Genomic DNA, 17,618 nt, shown 5'->3' with positions numbered 1-17,618 from the left:
ATATTGATAAAAGTCACCTTGTCCGAGAGAGATTTTATATGGTTATCAAAACGTCATGCCAGGGTAAGCTTACACGAAGCACAGACCTTATGTTAAGTGTTTCTAAAATTCTCTAAGGGAAAAACGATTGGCCCCATTTCCCAGTTTGACCGCTAGGTTTTATGGGTATTATGACACCACCGTGGGTGCTCTTGTCCAAAAATGCCTGGGCATGCCATAACTGAGGCGGGGATAGGGGGATAGGGGGAGGGCGTTGTATCCGGAGCAGCAGTGACAGTGGAAAAGAGAGCACAGGCGAGTTGTCAGCGGCTTCAGCTGGATAAACGTCGGCAGTCCTATTTTAGATAATTCAACAGTCAGGGATATTATTTTTTCTTTGATCTGGAAGGTACGTCTTGTTGCGTTATCTTTACTAATATTGTACACACAGTAAGCGACATTCATGCTTGGTTGATTGTATTCAACTGTGCCGTTTACGCTTTAGTTAAGTGACGTTAGCGAGGCAATTGCTTGGGTTCAGTTAAGAAAGCTAACGTTAGCTAGCTAGTACAGTTAACATTGGCTAGCTGAATTAGGATCGCCACGTTTTCAACGTCAAGGAGTTTTCTACCTAGCTAAGTTAGGTGATGTCTGCTAGTTAGCTACCTTGTTTCTCTAATATTTATGATAGCCTCCATGCGGAATGAATGGTCAGTCGAGCAGCCAGTTGGGGTGGGGTATATTAGCCACGACAACGTCATCGTATCTGATGAATCAAACTAACCTGCGGTTCCACTAAAAAGAGGATGAAGACGGTAATTTAATTTAGCCTCAAACTGAACGAAATGGGAGAATATTTAGGTAACTGGAAAGTCTTGATTCAGAGAGTCGAGGTTCATTCAGCGTTCAGCTCACAATGTCATTTGGTGTGTTTGCAACAATTTTGAGCACAATCAAATCAAAGTATTTTGTCCACTGATAAAATAATTCCCTGACCGAAGCGCATTATACCCGCAGAAGTGTCGATAATTTAAGAACATAGTTGCAATGATTGCACCACTATTTATTTTAAATAGTTAGAGGAATAGGCTTAATAACGATAAATGTAATTCTGACGGCGCTTTCTTGAGATGAGACTTGTCTTATGTTATGTCTGGAAAAATAATATTCTGTAATTAGAATTTGTTTGGTGTAGTCAGGAGGACCAAGGGAGAATGAATAATGTACTAGCAAGCCTAACGTTAGTTGCAGCTGAATAATGCTCAGCAAAAGGGAAGGGGGGTCAAGGCAAAGCACAGCTGCGCTACCGACGCAGCTATGTTTCAACGACCGATTGGGTCAAATTAAGTGGAGAAAGAGATATTTTAGTGAGACCATAAAGACGTTATGCATCCCCCTTTTGTATCTGATCCCCATAAACATGCCTCTATTGCTTGCCTTCTAGCAGCGGCGGGCGGTGATGGGTCACCATGAATGTCCATGTATAATGCCAACCTACTTGTGTGACTTGGCTAGATGTGTTGAACAGCCATAGCTTTTATCAGCATTTACACTTTTCAGTCTGTTAAAGTAGCATTTTGACCTTTAACAGGCCAATTAGATTTTTACTGGATTTTGGTTTTCAGAACAAACTGACTTGCCTATAAATTATTAGCCTTGATCCTCAACACACTTTTATTCAATTAGTTTTGTTCATAAGTAGCTTGGGAGTTCCCTTCCATTGGAGAGATTGAGTGTGAGTCATGGGTGCAGGACTGGCCATTGCTAGCTGTCAGTCGGACCTGAGGGGCGCATGTTAACACCACGGTCATGTTTGGTCTGGATGTCAGGACACATCAACCTCGGGCTGGCTGGCCCCTCAGATCACACCGTCGTTTCCTTAGAAGTCTCTCCCCTGCCTCCTATAGCTCAGCTGGGAGAGGAAGTGGGTCAGAATGCGGAGGGAAATTAAGCGTGCGATGCAAGTAAGTGTTAGGCTACAGAGGATGCAGCAGGGAGAGGTACTGGATCCCAAATCACTCCCTTTCCCTTCCATTTGCGCATTCATGTGCGCCTCCACCATAATGCACAAGTGTCCCAAAGCTGAGTGAGTGAACATTATCGAGGGTAATAATTAGACCCTCCGATAGCCTCTTCCGCCAAGCTATCAAGGCTGTAGGCTTCAGAGCTAAGTGCTATCCCGACATGCACCACGATGTGGTTGGAGTTTAAGCAATTTGTTAATTAAAATGCCATACTTGTTTTATTATTTAAAAGTGGAACATTAATTGCACCATTCAAGTCACGATGTCCCCCGAAGCTGATTGGTTTATTGATCCCCTTGCCACTCTCTGGAAGTCACCACCCTGTTGAGTTTCGTCAGCAACACGTGACAACGAATGGCCCTCTGAGTGATTTGGTAGGGGCGGGGGGTGGTTTGGGATTCGTGGAGAGTGGGGTTGGCGACGTTGAGTCCTCTAACACCCCTCTTCTCCAACCGCATTTGTATGAATGGATTCCAAGATGAAGGTCCTTAAGAAATTCACGAGAACACAAGAGCACACACATTTTCAGGTAGCAATTCTGTCTTGGTAACTTAGAATTCAAAGCTCTGTTAACCATGTTCTACATTAAGTTAGTGTCAGGTTCTTTGTGCAAAGTGCAGCTGAGTCCATATCCCCAAGGTGACGAGGTTATGACGACTCCTCTACAGGAAAATTAAAGTCTTCAACTTTAAATAGGATTTTGATAACGATTTGGAGTACACATAAGCAACTAACTAAGCCTACAGCCCTATACATTACATTTGGTGGTTTATTCAGCCAATTTTTTTCTGCCCTGTGGAGTTGTCAAATCATCATGCACACCTGCTCTGTGCTCAGAGTTCTTGCTGGTTGTTCATTTGTGGACTAACACATTTATTTTATGCAGATGTTTTTAAACCAAACGGGCATGTTTTATATACAGAAATAACACTTGTTGAAATAAACAGACTAGGCAATTTGTAAAAAAAAAAGATAAAAAAAAAAGAAGCAAAACAGACAAAAGCTGGTCTAATCATGGATTTAAAGTACAAATATGATTTTAAAAAACATAGGGTATGTTTAGATATGACTTTCAGAGATTTTGTATACAACATTACTAAAGATTTAAAGATGAGATTATCATACCCAACATCATTAATGATTCAGTCATGATGCACTATGACAAGCAGTTTTTGTAACTCCTAACCCTCACACAGGCATATGATAAATGTATCCCATTCAGTGATTAACAGCATAGCCAGCAGGAGTTTTACATAAGTGTTTAAAATAGGATGGAGACGGTCTCTTTGTTTAGGCACTTGGACCTTGGTGCCGTAAACATGACCCATCATGGAAAGGTGTTGGTGACTTGCTAATAGTATCCTCCTCCTGTTTTGTGGGATGCCAATTGTAATGCTGCGTTTAGATGGTATGAGATAGACGGCGAACCGGATGTCATTGTTTTCATGAGAGCACGTGGTAAATGCCGTTGAGGCTGGTGGTGAATGTCGTCAGCTGCCACGGTAGACGGGACTTGCCGCCAGTTCAAATATTTCAACTTTTGCCATCTGCCATAACGTTGTTTTGTACTGGATGTTGATTTGCACTGTTTGTTTACTGAAATCACCATAGCAATGCATACAGTTGTGCTGGCTTGCTTTTGCCGTCACCCTCTTTCTTGCTTTCTTGTCCTGCTATACCGACTGGTATGATGGTTTTTGCGTCCCTCGTCTAAAAGCAGCATAATGGTATTTTTGTCCGCTGCATTTCCTTTGCCCTCTTCTGTGTGCTGCCAAACCTGCTCTGAGATTTGTTGAACTTGAGGGTGATGGCAAAATATCATGTGATGTGTCTGTCTCTACAGTGCCTTCATAAAGTATTCACACTCCCTGACTTTTTCCACATTTTGTTTTTACTGCCTGAATTTAAAATTGATTAAATTGAGATGTTTTGTCACTGGTCTTCACACAATACCCCATAATGTAAAAGTGGAATTATGTTTTTACAATTAAAAATGAAAAGCTGCAATGTTAAGTATTCAACCCCTACATATGTTAAGAATACATTTTTCTTTAGTCAGAATAAGTAGTATGGATTTTTTGAACGACTACCTAATTTCTGTACCCCACACATGCAATTATCTTTAAGGTCCCTCAGTTTAGCAGTGAATTTCAAACACAGATTCAACCACAAAGACCAGGGAGGTTTTCGAATACCTCGCAAAGAAGGGCACCTATTGGTAAAAGCAGACATTGAATAGCCCTTTGAGCATGGTGAAGTTATTAATTACACTTTGGATGGTGTAGCAATACACCCAGTCACTACAAAGATACAGGTGTCCTTCCTAACTCGGTTGCCAGAGAGGAAGGAAACCGCTCAAGGATTTCACCATGAGGCCAATGGTGTTTTTAAAACGGTTACATAGTATTATAAAGGCTGTGATAGGAGAGAAACTGAGGATGGACCAACAGCATTGTAGTTACTCCACAATACTAACCTAAGTGAGAGTGTAAAGGAAGCCTGTACAGAATACAAATATTCCTGTTTGCAAAACAGCACTAAAGTTAAACTGCAAAAAATGTGGCAAAGAAATCAGCTATGCTCTGAATACAAAGTGTAATGTTTGGGGAAAATCCAACACAACACATCTCTGAGTACCGCTCTTCATATTTATAAGCATGGTGGTGGCTGCATCATGTTATGGGTATGCTTGTCATCACCAAGGGAGTTAAAACTGAATAGAGCTAAGCACAGGTCAAACCTGGTTGTCTGCTTTCCAACAGACACTGGGAGCCATTCACCTTTCAGCAGGGCAATAACCTAAAACACAAGTCCAAATACACACTGGAGTTGCTTACCAAGATGACGTTGAAAGTTTGAGTGGCCTAGTTACGGTTTTGAATTAAATCTGCTTAAATCTATGCCAAGACTTAAATGCCTGTCTAGCAATGATCAACAACCAACTTGACAGGACTTGAAGAATTTAAAAAATAATGTGCAAATATTGTACAATCCAGGTGTGCACATCTCTTAAAGACATACCCAGAAAGACTCACACAGCTGTAATTGCTGCCAAAGATGATTCTAACATGTAATCAAGATGTAAAAAAAGAAACAAAAAGTTAATGTTTCTTTCACTTTGACTTAGGTGGGATTCAACAATCTATACATAATACTCTAACACACGTGGGAAAAGTCAAGGGGTGTGAGTACTTTCTGGATGCACTGTAGATGTGACTTATTTGGTAAGTGACCAGGATCATGCACGGATTGGATGAGCACACCATTCAGCATGATTTCTGTGGTGTATTCTTCTGGTCAAAATAATGATTGTTTCATCACAACTATTGCCCACAGCTTATTTTTATGTTTTGACCTCATTTACTGGGGTTCATTGTCTTGGCGGATGTAACACAACAGAACCTTGCACTTTAAAATCCTGTGCTGTGATGGGAACATTTAACCTAGGCCTAGGTGGTCTGTCTAAAGCCTGTCCTGATTTAAGTAGCTTTATAGGATTGGTGGCATGGGCTCTCAAGTCTTGGAATGAAGTGGGATTAGTACATGCTTAGACGAAGGCCTTCATTTGAGACGTTTTACATCTTTCATTGTTATAGTTTAGGCTAGACCCTGGCAAGATCCTGTATCAGATTCTGACGTTCCAGTTTAAAAACAAGGTGAAATGGCGAATGCTGCCTTGTCCTTACTTGACATTTGATGTGCCGTTTGAATGTCTGATTCGTCCAAGCCTAGATAGGTAGGGAAATGAGTGGATCAGTTCCAGTGTTTTGTCTTTTTGCACTGGCTTTGTCTGTATTTTGCAGGATACATTATTCTTGGCCTTTGTCCTCCCAGACCCATGTTTTGTAAAATAATTCAACATTCCATTGAACTGCGCTGCAGACATTGTACCCGCATGGTATTTTACAACAAGCAGAGCACAGGCCACATGGTCACCCAGGGGCAGAGAGGGGTGAAAAAGCAGCTCCTTATCTCATTTAAGAAAAGCGGTGGAATGTAGATGGAATTTGATTACAGTGGTTCACTGTGGCTTTGGTTACAGGAAAGGGATTTCATGTTTGGTATCTCTCCATGCGTTTTGTGTGGCAAAAGTACATGGAGAGCATTGAGGTGATGGTACAGAAAGAAAAGCATTGGGACAACATAGATGGCAGACTCTGTGGCAAGAGAGGGGCCTCCACTCCAGTGTGGTGGCTATGTGGTTAATTGTTGGTAAGTTATTTAATTAGGGATACTTAATGTGCACTCACTGACAAACAGATGGCAAACAAATACCATACAGCTATAGCATGTGGTGTAGTTATTATGCATTTCATCATCAAATAGGTTGTGACATTGCTTTCCTTGAGATGTCATAGCCGTTTAACTCGTCCTGTCAGTTGAGGAAGCGAGGCCTATTATCTGTCAACAAAATAAGCTCTCTGCTTAACTTTGTAAATCACTAGTATCCTCTGGGCAAATAGCTTTCAATTGACAAAATTACCAAATGGAACATCTTTCATAACTTGTAAAGAACACACACATTGCTGGTTAAATTCTGACATGTCAGGTGTTTGAAAAACATGGTCATTGCTCTTTTTCTTCCTCTGTTTATGTGTCCTATTTTATTGGCCACTTTTGGCAAGTTTTTCTCTTGAGTTTGAATCAGTACCAAGGTGTGTTGTGAAATGTGAATATAGCCTAGTGATTGAACAGATTCAAATTTTGATGATGTGTGTTATGAAGTGGTTCCATCATATTTGATCCTTTTCTAATTCTGATCTTTTTCCTTGGCTGACTTTACCCCTCGCTTCTTCACATAGAGCCTGTGTGTGTTGTTGGGATTTCCTGGTCAAATCTTGCTGGGATCCCTGCAGTGAGCTATGAAATTGAGTGCTTGATAACATCAGCACCGGTCTGGTTCCCAAGTAACCACTATGTAGTGACGGTATGTTGAAAGAAAATTGTGAATTCTATTTGGATTGACATTGTTCACCTTAGCTTTGGTTGACCTCCTGCCAATACCCCATGTACTGTACCATGTACTTTTTAAAGTCCCTTGTCTTATATTGTCAGTGTCTCTCACAGGTAGAGGGAGAGGCATGATGGGACTTTAAAGCAGAGAGGATGCTGACCTGATCTGTCAGTGTGGGTGGGGGGATTGGGATCAAACAGGATACGGCCCTTCCTCCTCATTTCCCTGTCTGTGTACAATTTCCCTTTACTCAGGATTCAGATTGATCAGTAAACCAACCTTTACCTCAGACTGATACTGTCTCTATTTCCTTGTTTGTATTGTTTTGCAGCGATCCCTGTGGAACATTGTCTGGGTTGGGCCGTATTAGTGGGGCAGGCTTCTTATTGACAAACCAGTTTTGGCACTGATAACCGTAGACAGAATGAGGTAACCATGCTGTTAGAACCAGGTTTTCTTCTGCATCAAAATGGGGTGTGATAGGGGTGTGACCATGGGCGTGGCCAATGGTGCAATCACTGACTGGAAATTTGAGGCTCTCCTTTTAGCCGCAGTGACAAAATTTAGCCGTTTTAAAGCCTATTTCCTGCAATAATACATTATGCCATGCCGTATGCTGAGTGACTCAAACATTGTAAAAAAAATAAATAGGGATTTTAAATTCTCGTCTTGCTTTTATTTTGGTGACTTGTTAGTTCTCAAAGATGATCTTATTTCAAAATAAATAGATGTAGAAAATATCAAATGGACCTGTCTGGCTTTAGTCTTAAGTTTAAATGGAACCTTATTCCATCCCAAATTAGTTTTACTGTTCAGACAATAGGCTGCCTGCCCGAGAATTTCTATGCAGAAAACAACCTGTAGTAGTAGGCCTAATTGTGATGCATGAACATAACCATGTATGGTGTTAGATTGTGACTGAGCTGCAAGGGAAATAAAAGGCGTTCTCTCCGGGCAACTACAAGGTCTCGCGCTCCTCTTTTTGACTCTCTTCACCTCTTTTCAGTAACTGCTTCCCAGCCTTATGTCAGAGCATAACAATGTGCCTTGGTTTAATAGAAGGCAGCAGTCCCCACTCCCCAGCACTCCTCTTTGACTGTTTGGTGGAGGGGAGAGGAGTCCTCTAACTCTGTGCTCTCAAGGAAAGGGGGAATAGGCTGTTTTTCAGTTATAACTGATTTTACTTCACATGCTATGCTCGGTCAAATCAAATTTTGCTGGTCACATACACATATATTTAGCAGATGTTGTTGCGGGTGTAGCGAAATGCTTGTGCTCCTAGCTCCAACAGTGCAGTAATATCTAACAATTCACAACCCCCCCCCCCCCAAAACACTACAAAGTTTCTTAGAAGCTAGAAGCAGAGCTGCCATGTCTGTCGGTGACATTTTGCCAGTTCTCTCTGTGTGCATTCTTTTCCCTGGTTCATAAGGCACTTTGTGTGACACTGACACAGGACAGGGGGCCTGCATGGACAGGTAAGAGAAGTGTGAAACTCTTAGTTATCATATCTGTAAGGAAGTAACTGGAAACAGATAAAATATCAGGTGTGTTCTGGCATGTAACCCATTCAGTTTACCACTCAGAAAGAGCTGTGCAACATTAATCTGCAATATGTAACTTTTTGGGCGACCTGATCAAATTCACATAAAAATCAGAGTTATAGATCTGTCATTCTCATTGAAAGCAAGTTTAAGAAGCGGATCTGTTCTATGCACACTATTTCTATTCTTCCCGTTAAGTTTGGTTTTTGTCTTTTACTTTCTGTTTTAGACACCAGCTTCAAACTGAAAATACAATATTTTGGGTAATAGAAAATATATTTCACAGCGGTTTAGATGGCACAATGATTCTCTACACAACGACAGCTTGTTTAGTCGCAAACTATTAAAATTTGAGCAACCAGGAAATTCAGATTTTTTGCAGCTTTAACTGAAATCAATACAGGTTATCCCTCAAACTCTCTCTGTGTGTGTGGGGGGAGTAGTGGTATGCAGGGAAGGATTCAAAAAAGTCACACTGGTTCCATTTCCTGCTAATCATTTCCTTAGGCTGAGGGTCCTGGCCTATCAGTGGCAGCCAAAGCCATGGTGTGATCCTTGGTGGTCCTCCTTTCTGTCTCTCAACATCAGTCTCAGCCCTGCTGGGTGTCAAGGAGACGGGCAGGTCGACCCCTCCCCTGTGATCTGACTGGCCTGTTCTACGATCAGTGAACCACATGACCCAGGAGACAGTAGAGGGAATGACAAGGCACCCTCAGGAACTGACACATGGCTGAGACTCAGATTGGTAACAACCCTCTGTCGCCCAGCTGGTGGGGTTACTAGGCAGATGAGGCCCAGACTCTGGTCGGCTCTTGCCACTAGTTAGCTTGATGCAGCTCGGAGCTGATCTGTCATCAGTATTGTGGAATAGTTATAATGTTAAAGCAATATTTTAATAGAGAGCGCTGCTCTCGGATCAGCTTTATCTTTCAATCCTATCAGTTTTGACACATACTTCAACGATGCACTTAGCGAAGGTTCTGTCCGCGTGGTGTTTTGGGAAACATGTTATATCTTCTGCCATTGTAGGAACGATGCATCAATTAAACACTCGTAAGCCTATGTTCCATCGCTATCGGAGAACCCAGCCCTGGCTAACCTTTACAGGGATCCTTTGGGATTTTGGCAATGAGGCTCTTTATCTACTTCCCCAGAGTCTGATGAACTCGTTGATACCACTTTTATGTCTGTCCAGTATGAGGAAGTTTAGGGCCTCATTGCCAAAATCCCAAAGGATCACTTTAACCTATCAAGCATCAGTACCTCTACTCATGTTGGTGCTCTATTGTATTTGTGAACATTGACGTATGCATTCAATGAGACCCCTTTAGGACTGAATACAGTAGTGCAGGTCCAGCCTGGAAACTGGTTGATTTAATCTATTCACCACCAGTGGTGACTGAGGATGCTTTGTGGAGCAGGAAGTATGTGATATCCTCCTGTAGAGGATAGGATAGCCAGGCTACGGCGTTCCGTCATGCAAGACTGTCTGACCGAGCTCTGTTACACACCTAACCTCCCCCGCACACTTGGCTATCACTGTCACATACCACAGTTGTAAAATCCCAGTGTGCCTTAAATGTTAATTTGTGGAATTTCTTTCCTCAATGTGTTTGAGCCAATCAGTTGTGTTGTGACGATGTAGGGGGGTGTACAGAACATAGCCCTATTTGGTAACAGACCAGGTCCATATTATGGCAAGAACAGCTGAAATAAGCAACGAGAAAATACAGTCCATCATTACTTTATGACATGAAGGTCAGTCAATACGGAAAATTTAAATTTGGAAAGTTTCTTCAAGTGCAGTCGCAAAAACCATCAAGCGCAATGATGACCCTGGCTCTCATGAGGACCGCCACAGGAATGGAAGACCCAGAGTTACCTCTGCTGCAGAGTTACCAGCCTCAGAAATTGCTAATAAATGCTTCAGAATTCAAATAACAGACACATCTCAACTGTTCAGAGGAGACTGTGTGAATCAGGCCTTCATGGTCGAATTGCTGCAAAGAAACCACTACTAAAGGACACCAATAATAAGAAGAGACTTGCTTGGGCCAAGAAACATGAGCAATGGACATTAGACCGGTGGAAATCTGTCCTTTGGTCTGGAGTCCAAATTTGAGAGTTTTGGTTCCAACCGACCGTCGTTGTCTTTGTGACACGGCGTGGGTGAACGGATGATCTCCGCATGTGTATTTCTCATCATGAAGCATAGAGGAGGTGGTGTTATGGTGTGGGGGTGCTTTGCTGGTGACACTGTCTGATTTATTTAGAGTTCAAGGCACACTTAACCAGCATGGCTACCACAGCATTCTGCAGCGATACGCCATCCCATCTGGTTTGGGCTTATCATTTTGTTTTTCAACAGGACAATGACCCAACACACCTCCAGGCTTTGTAAGGGCTATTTGACCAAGAAGGAGAGTGATGGAGTGCTGCATCAGATGACCTGGCATCCACAATCCCCCGACCTCAACCAAATTGAGATGGTTTGAGATGAGTTGAACCACGGAGTGAATTAAAAGCAGCCAACAAGTGCTCCGCGTATTTTGGAACGCCAAGACTGTTGGAAAAGCATTCCTCGTGAAGCTGGTTGAGAGAATGCCAAGCTGTGTGCAAAGCTGTCATCAAGGCAAAGGGTGGCTGTTTGAAGAATCTCAAATATAAAATATATTTTGATTTGCTTAACACTTTTTGGGTTATTACATGATTCCAAATGTATTTTTCATAGTTTTGAAGTCTTCACTATTACATAATGTAGAAAATGGTAAAAATAAAGAAAAACCCTTGAATGAGTAGGTGTGTCCAAACTTTGGTACTGTATATCACACCAGTCAAATCTACTGCCAGTCCGGCTCTCTGTTGTCCTCAGAGCAGTAGCCTAATGTAGCCCCTTCAATGTTTTCTTTTACGTGTGGAGAAGTTTGCATAATGCCATGAAACAACTTTTTTTTCTTCTTAGTTTTAGAGGTCAAATAGCCTTTTTATCAAAACGTTCCCTGTCTTTTTGTTTGGAGAAAAGTGTGAGGCCTAATTCATGGCATGAAGTTGTGCATTCCGCTCTATGTGATATAATACCTGTTCAACAGAACTGATCTGACAGCAGCTTGCCTTCAAATACTACTCATGGACATACGGTTTAATTCACTGTGCTATTTGTCTATGGCTGCACCTTCTCTCATGTGTTACGTTTTTAAACATTCCTTGGCTGGTATTTTACTGATGTTGCTAAGCAGCGTCTCAGTGTTTGTAAACATGGCCTGGAGACCTTGCTGTGACTTGGCAGGGCGTTCAGTCTCGACCAAGTCTCAACTATAGGGATGGCTGACTCACAAATTAGGCTAAAGCTGACAACTGGTTCATTTGGCCAAACAGAGCCAGCCTGTCAAGCACATCCTTACTGAACTGAGAAAACGCTTCTCCACCCTCGCTCGCGCTTTCGCTCTCGCTGTCTCAGTCAAAGATGTCCCAGCCTCCCCTAGCTCGCAGCATATCTGCCAACTGCCAATATCTGTAGCCATGGCCCTGCATTGACCCCTGATGCAGGGGCCGTAACACATAGCAGAATGTCCCAGCATGAATTGCTCCTCGCCAGGGATGGAGATTGTGGTCATTATGCATTCAGGTCAGGCAGACCAGTGTGGAGACCAAACTGGAACAGCAGGATGTTTGTCTGACTATGAGGGGGGTCTATAGTTCATTGGGTTGGACAGACGAGGCCTGTGATGAGCAGGAGGGTAGCTGGGGCTGCTCTGCTGGTGGAGGTCCTGTCACTGCAGGAACAAAACGCTCATTATCCATGCATCGCTTCATCCTACTCATCCATCTGTGTATGATGTGTAGTAGACCTGGAATGTGTTGTCTGTTAGCAGCAGATGAATCACTGCAGACGGAGAGGAACCCTGTTGACTTTATTTATTTAACTGTACCTCTGTCGTAATGGAACGGGTATCAAATGTACCCACTCGGCATCTATGCGCTCTAACGAGACTGATTTTAGTTGACTGTTTAGCCATGGTCCCTCACACACTGTGGGGACCAACCGGGCTCTGCTCTGACTGAGCCAGGACCCTGGTGAGCTCTGCTGTTCAGTGGACTACCAGTCAATGATTGCCTCCCCATTCTAGAGTTGGCTTCCTTCAGCCAAGGGACCATATGGTGCCATCAAACCCGGTTTAAACAAAAGCTTTAAACATGGACGCCACGGGTTGTTCCTGAATAAAGCTGTTTTGTGCTTAATTTCTACCACACTGACATCTTGGCACCATAGAGGACTAAAATGTCTGGCGTCTACATGTCTTCCTTTATCATACCTTCTTAAGATAGTGTTATTTCTGGAGTTGGCGTGTGTGTGATCTGCATTGGATCGCAAGCTGTCCGTATGGAATCTGCAGGTTCAGGCAGCTTGATGGAAACTCATACAGGTTGTTGCAATGCTCTCTACTGGTCTGCTGTAAGCAGGCTGTTTCCTCTCTGTGTTCCCTCAGTCTTGGATAATGAGGACATACGAGACTGGGGTCTTGTATGTCCTCAGCTTGGTTCGAGGAGCTGTAGGCCTACTGCGCTAGTACAGTACGGTCTAGATCGGCATGACGGTGTGAAAAAGGGGAAAACTGCCCGCTGTGACTGAACCTAAAGCTGATGGGTATTAGGCAACCTTCAGACCACACCAAGAGGGCTCAAACTGCGCAGGCTGACATGGCCGCCATGCCAAAACGTCATTAAGGACATTTTAGGCATTTTTTCTATCCAAGTTTCTGTCTAAATTCTGTGCTAATTCCCTACAGCTCCCAGTTGGCTTAATGCCTGTCCGATCTCACTCATTACAGTGTGTTTATGCTTTTGGCAGGACAATACGCTTGATTGTTTACATTACCTGTTTTCTTTTCTCTTTCACTCAATCAGTTTATATATCAGCAGTACACAATCATATTGTGTGAAAAGACATAGAGGAGCATGGAACAAATCTTGAAGCGTTAGCCTAAGTGTTGTGTTGTGGCCATATTGCTCCATACAGCTGTTATGGTATTTCTCTCACTCGCTGTTATGGCATCACTTTTCACCGAGAGTTTTCTGTGGAAAAAGCTGAAGCATCATGTTATCTATCCATGCATGATAACCCTCCTTATATCGTCCTCCTTGCTCTGCTCAGTATCCCAGAACAGTATCTCAAAGGGTTTGTTTTGTGTGTGTTACTATTAGACATGCTCTGGTACCTTTGGTGACGTAAGTTTTTTTTTTTTATTTTTTTTTTTTTAAACCTCCTGCTTTGGGCTGGATGTATCAATGTTTAGTTCATGCATGGCTAATCTCTGAGCAGAATTACTGCCTTACCTCAATTAGCCACGAAATCCCTACTTTAAAAGCGCCTGTTTTCTGGAAGCTGCTTTTCCCCTACCTTTACCCCGACGTGGGCCAGCCCCCTAGCAATTTAGTTTAGCCAATGAGCTTCGGCCCCTCAACATTTGAGTGACAGATAATAAGAATCACACACAGTAGTGCCAGAGAGCGCGCAATGACGTGGTGCACACTTTTGGCTCGTGGGCTCTACTTTCAGAACTACTGGCTAAAAAGTATACAAAAGTATCGGAGAATATCTTTAACCTACTATTCCCTAAAAGGGTGGCCTCGGCTGAGCCTTAAGCATGAGAACAGAGGGGATGAAAAATATATTTTGAATTTCGCGCCCTGCACTTGAGCTGGCTGTTGTCATAAGTGTACCGACGTCGGGCTTGCAGCCATAAGAAGTTAACAGGAGAAGGTGCTTCTGTTTGTGTTGGTTATAGAGGTCGACCGATTATGATTTTTCAACGCCGATACCGATTATTGGAGGACCAAAAAAAAGCAGATACCGATTAATCGGCCGATTGAGAGAAGAAGAAAAAAAAATATATAAATAATATTATATATAACAATTATTTGTAATAATGACAATTACAACAATACTGAATGAACACGTATTTTAACTGAGTATAATACATCAATTTAGCCTCAAATAAATAATGAAACATGTTCAATTTGGTTTAAGTAATGCAAAAACAAAGTGTTGGAGAAGAAAGTAAAAGTGCAATATGTGCCATGTAAAAAAGCGAACGTTTAAGTTCCTTGGTAAGAACATGAGAACATATGAAAGCTGGTGGTTCCTTTTAACATGAGTCTTCAATATTCCCAGGTAAGAAGTTTTTGGTTGTAGTTATTATAGGACTATTTCTCTCTATACGATTTGTATTTCATATACCTTTGACTATTGGATGTTCTTATAGGCACTTTAGTATTGCCAGTGTAACAGTATAGCTTCCGTCCATCTCCTCGTTCCTACCTGGGCTCGAACCAGGAACACATCGACAACAGCCACCCTCGAAGCAGCGTTACCCATGCAGAGCAAGGGGAACAACTACTCCAAGTCTCAGTGCGAGTGACGTTTGAAACGCTATTAGCGCGCACCCCACTAACTAGCTAGCCATTTCACATCGGTTACACTAGCCTAATCTCGGGAGTTGATAGGCTTGAAGTCATAAACAGCGCAATGCTTGAAGCATTGCGAAGAGCTGCTGGCAAAACGCACGAAAGTGCTGTTTGAATGAATGCTTACGAGCATGTTGGTGCCTACCATCGCTCAGTCAGACTGCTCTATCAAATCATAGACTTAATTATTACATAATAACACACAGAAATACGAGCCTTAGGTCATTAATATGGTCGAATCCGGAAACTACCATCTCGAAAACAAGACGTTTATTCTTTCAGTGAAATATGGAACCGTTCCGTATTTTATCTAACGGTGGCATCCATAAGTCTAAATATTCCTGTTACATTGCACTTCTGGCAAATTAGTTCGCAATGAGCCAGGCGGCCCAAACTGTTGCATATACCCTGACTCTGCGTGCAATGAACGCAAGAGAAGTGACACAATTTCACCTGGTTAATATTGCCTGCTAACCTGGATTTATTTTAGCTAAATATGCAGGTTTAAAAATATATACTTCTGTGTATTGATTTTAAGAAAGGCATTGATGTTTATGGTTAGGTACACGTTGGAGCAACGACAGTCCTTTTTCTCGAATGCGCACCGCATCGATTATATGCAACGCAGGACACGCTAGATAAACTAGTAATATCGTCAACCATGTGTAGTGATTGATTGTTTTTTATAAGATGAGTTTAATGCTAGCTAGAAACTTACCTTGGCTGCTTACTGCATTCTCGTAACAGGCAGGCTCCTCGTGAGGCAGGTGGTTAGAGCGTTGGACTAGTTAACCGTAAGGTTGCAAGATTGAATCCCATAGCTGACAAGGTAAAAATCTGTCGTTCTGCCCCTGAACAAGGCAGTTAACCCACCGTTCCTAGGCCGTCATTGAAAATAAGAATGTGTTCTTAACTGACTTGCCTAGTTAAATAAAGGTGTAAAAAAAATCGGCTAAATCGGCGTCCATAAATACCGATTTCCGATTGTTATGAAAACTTGAAATCGGCCCTAATTAATCGGTGGACCTCTAGTTGGTTATGACTCTGTGGACTAGGGACTGGACAAGAGGAAATGGTGGTTGATTTGTTAATGTATACACTGTTGGTTGCCCTACTGCCAAGGTTCTTCCCTCTTTTAGCTCCAGCATGGGGGGCATACGTGAGCTGTGTGCCTGTAGCATGTTGAGGCTGGTGATGGGAGGTTAAGTCTAACCTAACCTACACCATGATCTGGGCTTGTATTCCACAAGGGTTATTATCAGTAGAGTAGTGTTGCATATCTGCCTGTGTCAGTGTGCCACTCCCATCCACATCAATAACTTCCTGCCTGACAGACACACCACCACCACATGCCCTTCTTCGCAAGTGAATTAGAATGGGTAGTAAAGTGTGTGAATTGTAGATAGCCTGGTGTGGCCAGGCAGTCTTGCATCATATCAGCAGATCAGAGCTAGAATACACAGATCTGAAGTTCAGGGAGGTCAGTTAAGTGAGACTCTAACTCCGAAGGCTATTAAACTAAAACTACAAAGATGTAGACGTTACAGATGTCCCGGAGAAGTGATTTGGCTCTATCGTGTAGGACCTAGTTTCTCCTCCCTTACCTGGTTGCCTCAGCAACACCGTATTTGATCTGTTGAAGTTAAGTCAGTGTTTAGTTGCCAAATCGGGTCTAGAGGTGATTTTAAATTGATGAATTTCAACGATGACTTAATCTAATCAGCAACCAGGAGAACAGATCCACACTGCAGTATCACACCTGTCTGCAAGCAGTGGGTTTTGTTTTCTTTGCAGTCAATGATGGAGTGATGGCAGCATTCACTTTTCTGTTTCAAAAGGAACTGTAGGCCTAGTTAAAAACTAAGACAACGTGGCCCATTTACTTTTGCCTGGTAATAGGTTATCGTCACACTTTTGGAGGCTGCTGCTTATTGGCAGCTCAGATTTGACTTTTGAAAAGGTGTTTTTTCCAAAGCTCCCTCATCTGCTAACATATTTAATTACTGGGTGAGAATTTCAGCTGAACCAGCTACATGAATGAGAATGTTGCCAATTTGTTACACAAATGCTTATTTTATGCTCATTGCACATTTACACTGAACAACAATATAAACGCAACAATTTCAAAGTTTCGAATGAGTAACAGTTCATATAAGGAATTCCGTCAATAGAAATTCATTAATTAGGTCCTCATCTATGGATTTCTCAGGGGTGCAGAAACTGGGGAGCCAGGCCCAGCCAATCAGAATGAGTTTTTCCCCACAAAAGGGCTTTAATACTGACAGAAATACTCCTTAGCTCACCCTTTTTGTGCCTATGAAAAATGTCTGGTATATTTTATTTCAGCTCATGAAACATGGGACCAACACTTCACATGTTGAGTTTCATATTTTTGTTCAGTATATAAAACAGACTAGACAGCTAGGTACATAAGTCTGTGGCTAAAATGCTGCCAGCGGTACCTGGTACCGCAATTAGTGATGGGCTTTCCTAGTCTTCGGTGAGCCTCCGTTGCGGCTCATTAGGCTCCCAAATGGCTCCTCGTTCAAAATGCTTAAAATCAATCTAGAACCAAGGAAAATGTGCTAATCTCCAATGTAAAGCCCCAAAAGGGGTCTTCCATTATATCAGATCGTGAAATCCACATTCAAA

The 17,618-nt window shown here is 42.4% G+C and overlaps 1 protein-coding gene across 1 annotated transcript in view; it reads left to right on the top strand.

Moving 5' to 3' along the window:
- Nucleotides 1-283: 283 nt before the first annotated feature.
- Nucleotides 284-17,618, top strand: part of coro1ca (coronin, actin binding protein, 1Ca) — a 53,020-nt gene continuing 35,685 nt past the window's right edge. The window contains exon 1 of the mRNA XM_038971125.1: nt 284-388. The gene's annotated coding sequence lies outside the window, so the exon portion shown is untranslated. The remainder of the gene's footprint in view (nt 389-17,618) is intronic.

Source organism: Salvelinus namaycush, chromosome 1 (assembly GCF_016432855.1).
Source record: "Salvelinus namaycush isolate Seneca chromosome 1, SaNama_1.0, whole genome shotgun sequence".
NCBI lineage: Eukaryota > Metazoa > Chordata > Actinopteri > Salmoniformes > Salmonidae > Salvelinus > Salvelinus namaycush.
Note: the sequence above shows the minus strand (reverse complement) of the source record. Positions and strands in the feature narration are given on the sequence as shown.